The sequence below is a fragment of the Chenopodium album genome, chromosome 26, assembly GCF_948465745.1.
Source record: "Chenopodium album chromosome 26, dcCheAlbu1.1, whole genome shotgun sequence".
Lineage (NCBI taxonomy): Eukaryota > Viridiplantae > Streptophyta > Magnoliopsida > Caryophyllales > Amaranthaceae > Chenopodium > Chenopodium album.
This window is the reverse complement of record NC_137859.1, coordinates 28,280,037-28,286,873: the sequence shown is the minus strand read 5'-3', so window position 1 is coordinate 28,286,873 and position 6,837 is coordinate 28,280,037.

Below are 6,837 nucleotides of genomic sequence, written 5' to 3'. Positions count from 1 at the left end.
CTATATTTGCATGAGCGGCATGGATCCTTGACTTTTGCAAAACTAATCTTGAAACTTGACTCATAGATCTTGAATCCGAGACCGAACCATTTAGGAACGACAAAGGCATCTTTTTCAGGGTGGCATTTTTCATTTTTAGGATAGTTTGTTTCATTCTTTATTTTTGGGTTTACATTTGCCTTCTTGCAACCATTTGAGCCTTATACCTTCTTTTCAAGCCACATCTTTAGATCTTTGGCCTTTTGTTTCGTTTTCTTTCTTTTCTTGGTTATTGTGAAGCAATTGATCATACTTGATAGAGTTTGTGGTCAAGAAGTTGGAATGTTTAATTTGGTTCTTATGAAAGCAAGATTGTGTTATATCTTCTTTGTGAATAATGGTAAATGAATATGAGTAAAAGCCGTCCTACATTATAAAAGGCATGGACAAATAAGTGCAAAATTGAAAAAGCCGTCCAAAGTTAAAAGAGGCGAGGACAAAGCATTATTGAAAAATGAAAAAAGAAAAAAAAAAGTGAAAAATGAAAAATTCAAAAATATTTTGATGTGAGTTTTCTCCCTTTTTGAGCATTGAGGACAATGCTCCATTTAAGCTAGGGGGAAGCTTTCTCACACTTTTTGTGTATATGTTTGTGAGTGTAGCTTTGAATAAGCTTGGGGGTGTTAGTTTGTTTTTGTTTGGTGACTACTTGATTGTGATCCTAAGAATTGGCCATTATTTGATTCATTGATTAGGAAAACCACCAAATTTTAAATTTTAGCCTACCTTCACCCTTTTGCCTTAACGTTACAACCTTGGGGAAAGACCTTTTGACCTAAATGGTTGAGTCATTCATCGGTGAAGAGGAATGTGAGTTTTAGGAATAGGGAGAGGGGATGCAAAAGTCAAGATGTCGAGTAGCCTAATAAATTCTCTTTTTCCGGTTCCTTCGTGGAACCATTGGAATGATCACTAGAGGTTGATTTGAAGCTATTAGGAAGAACGTGGTAAGATCGTTTGGGATGAAAGTGGATTGTGAAAGCTAGTTCCTATGCTTAGCATATTTATGTTTCAATCAACCTTGGGTATCTTGGAACGTGCACTCCCTTACTTGTTTAGAAAGATTTGCATTCGTTTGTGCTTGTACATTTGGAAAAGTCCTTTCATGAACATGTGTTTGTTTTGCTTTTCTCTTGATTTCTTTTCATGCTTTGCCTGGTTTGTATTATTATGATAGTTATGGGTCAAACTCTTAGGATACCCTTATGAGAGCATTACTCGTCCTCTAGGGCGATCTAGGGGTTTAAATGGCTTGTCTTTAGTTACTAAAATTGACCGTGATTCCTACAAAAGTGAGTTAGTGTATATTCTTGTCTCCTCTTTTCTCTCGTTTGTTTTAATAAGCTCGTCATTTTCACTCCCTTGGTTTTGTTTTGCTCGAGAACGAGCAAAAGGTAAGCTTGGGGGTATTTGATGTGTGTCATAAATGGCACACATTTAATGAGCATTTAGGTCTTTTTTATCCTCTTTTCATACTTTTCATGCTTAATAAGTGCTTAGTTTTATGCTTTGTTGCTTAGTTTTACCTTTCCTCTCTAATTTTGTAGTTTTCGTGGATTTCGTTGGTTTTCTAGCCTTTCTCCTTTATTTGCTCTATTTTCGTGTTTGTAGGTATTGAACGAGGTTCGGGTCTTGATTTTGGTGATCCACTATGGTGGAGGAAGCTTTTAGATCAAGTTCATGGCATTTGGGAAGCTCAAGATGCAAACAAGTGGAAGTTCCAAGTCTTGGCTCTTCTCTTGCGCTCGCATGCGGTGCTACCATCAAAGGGGTATGTGCCCACCAATATTAAGCCTTAGCTACTGCCACTTCTAGTGTTCATCACCATCATAAGTCATGCACCCATCGCAAATGCTCGAAGCTTTGAAGAATCGAAGAAACCCAGCTAGGTGCGGCCGCACGCGCGGGTGGTGCGGCCGCACACCAGGGTGGTACAGGCGCACGCTATAGTGGTGCGGCCGCACCTCCCTTGTTGTACGGGCACGCCGCCGTGGATTCTTTTTGCTCGGTTTTTGACGTTTTTGCACCTCTATTTATACCTTTGTTAACCTGATTTTTGGGGGCAAGTTTCATATTACATTTAGATCATATTCTTAGCTTAGTTGAGAGCTTATGTCTCTAGATTTAGGAGTAGATTTTAGAGAGAGAAAGTGAGGAATTTCAATGGTGATTGAGAGATTGAAGATTCAATGGTGACAATTGTATTAGAGATCTTCTATATTATCAATGAGCATTTCTAAACTCTATCTCATTTATTGTTTTGTCTAGCATTCATGTTTGGATTGTTTGATTTTGATTGGAATTTGATGATTTGATGAATGATATTTGATTAGTGTAATTGTTCTTCTTAGATTGTTGATTGTTGATTTCTTTAGTTGTTTGTTGAATTGATGATGTTGTTAGAGTAGTTGTTTGGTTAGGGATTTGGTGAAGCTTATATTATGTAATGGATTGATGTAATTTGGAGATAATTGATGGAGTTGATGATGTGATTAAACTTGGTTGATGAATCATGTGCATGTGTGTAATAAATTAAAGAGTAGCTAACTTTGATTGTTGCACTAGATTGCATTGTAAGTTCACATTGATACAGACCATTGATTTGTGGCTTGCATTTACGCGATTGAGGTGTCTGTGATGTTTCGTAGCTAGAGTTTATCGTAGTTAACGCTAGTTAGACCTCTAGGAGAATAACTTGATATGCTCTTTTGGTTGCATGATTGATTTTCCCTCACATTGCTTTACTTAGTCGACTTTCCTATTCCAATTCGCTATGTTCATTGCTATTATTTGCGGATCCTAATCCCTAGCTCTTTATTTGTTTGGTTTCTTCGTCTTAGTAGTTTTTAGTGTCACCTTCTTTCCTTAGACTTCGACCTAGCTTAGGCACATAATTGAAAGCACTTAGACATTACCGTTCCTTTATGTTCGACCCTTGACTTACCTCTATACTTGTATTTAGGTTTGTTGAGTGTTTATAAATTTTGTTTGGCTTAGGGAGGATTAGTCCAACGACCTAGTTTTCCCCTCGTCAGCACCTTTTTTGATCGACCTATCACTATAGGCAAAACAAGGTATTTGTCATGTACATCCACAATCCTCACCCCTAACAACTCTGCCAATTCAACTCTCCTATCCATCGGAACCCCTTTACTAAAGGTCACATTTGTCTTTCCTAAATTGACCATCTGACCCGACGCCACCTCATAAGTATGCAGGATCTCTCTAATAGTACCCACCTCATCCGCACTAGCCTTAGCAAAAATCAGACTGTCATTTGCAAATAATAAATAAGAGATAGATGGTGCCGACGGGGCCACTCTAATGCCATGTAACCTACTCACCTTAACCGCCCTACGCAAGAGTCCCGATAGAGCCTCAGCACATAAAATAAACAGATATGGGGAAAGTGGATCACCTTGCCATAAACCCTTTTCTGGAGTAAACTCCCCTGAAGGTGCCCCATCTATCAGAAATCGAGAAAGAAACCGTCATAACACAATGCATTACCCCGGTCCACCCACTAATTATCAAACCCCATTCTAATCATAATCGCTCTCAAAAACCCCATTGCACTCTATCATAAGCTTTCGCCATCTCCAACTTCAGAGCCAGAGAACCACTTTCACTACCAGAATTCTTCATATGATGAAATAACTCAAAGGCAACCAAAATATTATCAGAATCAATCTCCTTGGAATAAAAGCACTCTAATTTATAGACGTGATTTCCAATAAAAAAAAAATTTTAAACGATTAGCTAGCACCTTAGTGATCAGTTTATAAACCACATTGCACAAACTAATTGGTCTAAACTCCGTTATGTTATCCGGGTCTTTCTTCGTCGGGATTAAAACAAGGAAATTTTGTCAGAAAAAACCTTTTAAAGCAACTATTTTGTCAGGAAAAACCTTATAAAAATTTCTTGGCAAGGAGAAACCAGATTATAAAATTTTTTTGTTGAAGAAGACCAAAGGTGAGAATCCGGCATTGACTTAGTGTTTTCAAACGTTGACCTAACACGTGCCGGTCACATGCTCGTTTTTTTACTAATTCCACCCAATTACTCCTAATTCCCCCCACTAATTTCCCTCTAAACCTCACGTTTTTATTTACCCCCTTATTTCTTCTTATCTCCATTCTTCTTCTCTCTCCTCTCTCACTCTCTGAGTTTTGCTATCTCATATGTCGTTTTCCTCCCGCTAATCCCATAAATAATCTTGTTCAATTAAAGTCGAGCAAGTATACAATGAATTAGGTGTTTAATTGTTGCCTAGTTCTTCGAATTTGCAGGTGTTTGAAAAATTAGGTCTTTTTCCCCTTTTTTGTAATTTTCCCTAATTGGTTCCTTTAAGCTTGTTCGAACAAGACGCAACTCCAGCAATTCCCCCTTTCGTTGCTTTGTTCTTCACCATTGTAGACCAGAGTAAGAAAAAAAAATCAGAACAATATGTTGCCCAAAAAAGGAAACCCAATTTAATTAAATACAAAGCATTTAGCTAGTGAACTTACTGTAAAAGGTGGGTGGAATTTAAGTTGTTTGATTGATATCTTGCTAGAGGAATGATGCCATGGCAGTAGGCGCAGATCAAATAAATTACCTCGACAAAGGAGAGAGGAGAGAGAAGAAGAATGGAGATAAGAAGAAATAAGGGGGTAAATTAAAAGGAGAGGTTTAGAGGGAAATTAGTGGGGGGATTTAGGAGTAATTGGGTGGAGTTAGTAAAAAAACGAGCACATGACCAGCACATGTTGGGTCAACGTCGGAAAACACTAAGTCAATGCCGAATTCTCACCTTTGATCTTCTTCAACAAAAAAATTTTATAATCTGGTTTCTCTTTGCCAAAAAATTTTTATAAGCTTTTTCCTGACAAAATAGTTGCTTTAAATGGTTTTTTCTGACAAAATTTCCTTAAAACAATAAATGTATCATTAACTTTTTCCGGAATAACCCTACCATTAAGTACACTAAGAACTAATCCAGAAATAGCAGGACCAACAATATGCCAATAAGTCTGAAAGAATAAAGGAAACATATCATCAGGGCCCCAGGGCTTTTAAAGGATGCATTTGTTTCAAGGCAAGGAACACCTCCTCTTTAGTATAATTGGCGCGAAGAGCAGCATTCATATCATCCGAAACACTATGATCAATGCTAACCTGAGTTCCTCATAACTTAATGGAACCGACAAAGTGAACAAATTGTTAAAGTAACCCACCGCCACTTCCTGCAACTCCTTCGGCCCCTTATGCCTAGTCCCATCTTCTGTCATTAAGTGAGAAATTCTATTTTTTGATCTACAGTGAGACGCCTTGCGATGAAAATAACTAGTTTTACGATCCCCCGCCTCCAACCAATGCGATCTTGACCTTTCCCTCCAATAAACCTCTTCTAGATGAAGTAACTCACTTATTTATTTCACAACCTTTTTCCACTCCTTCACCCAGGCAGCCGACCTATCCCCCTTATTTAAAATGCTTAGCCTTTTTCTTTTTTTTCCTAATATCCCTAAAAATTATGCCAAACTCGTTATCACTCCACCTCCTTAACTCAGCCGCACACAACGATAATTTGTGCACCAAAGTAAGCCCCCCCTGCCACGCACTCTCCACTACTCCCTCACACCCCTCATGTTCCACCCAAAGCTTCTCAAATATAAAAATTTTCCCCTCCTTCCAATTCCACTTATCCCCTTTTTCCTCCAATAATAACTTAATAGGTGAGTGATCAGACCACTCACACTCCAAGTGAACTACTTTTGCATTGGGGAACCCCTCCATCCAATCATGGGAAGCAAGAGCCCGATCAAGTCGACATTGGACATTATCATCACCACTTTGACCATTTTCATAAGTGAACATATAACCTGAAAAAGGGACATCCCTCAAATTACAAATATCCACCGCATCCTTGAAGTTATCCATTTGCCTTAGAGCTCTATCTATACCAACCTTCTTCTCCGAGTCAGCAAGAATTTCATTGAAGTCAACAATACAACCCACGGCTCATCACACTCCAAAGCCAGCCCAATCAACAAAGTCCAAGAAAGATGGGTCCAAAACCCATAAAAACCAGTAAGACGCCAAGTAGCCGACCCAAGCCCCTTCATGATCAACACATCAATGTGGTGAGTTGACATAGACCGCAATACCACCTCGATACCCTTCAGCCAAAATAAAGCCACACCCCCGAGCGACCACGATATCCACTGTAAGACCCTCATATGCAACAAGCTTCGAACGAATTATCACCATCTCACCACTACTCAGTTTTGTCTCCATCAGAAAAATAAGAGGACGGGGCCTCTCTCCGTACGAAGTTCCGGAAATTATTAACTACATCGGTGTTGCCTAGACCTCTGTAGTATACTTAAAATACTCATTGGGCTTGGCGGGGTAGCTCACCCGCTACCTCCGCCACTCGCCATCCATTAAAATCACCATCAACCATAGCTAATTTCTTTGCAACACTCTCCACTCGCCATCCATTTTAATCACCATCAACCATAGCTAATTTCTTTGCAACACTCTCCACTTCCAGTCTACTCTCATTCCCCTCCCTATTCCTTTTCCCAAGTAACACCTCTCCCTCATAATCCATCTTACACACATCACCCCTTTCTTTCACCTTCCGTACCCTCCTAACCCTCGTCCTCGAAATCTTTCCTACCAAACCCCCATCCCCTTCATTGAAAATCAGAGCAGCATCCTTCTCTCCCTCTACAACTTGTGTCCCACCCTTTCCCTCACCCTGATCAGCCCCACCTACCAACTCCCCCACAGTCCTATTCACACCCC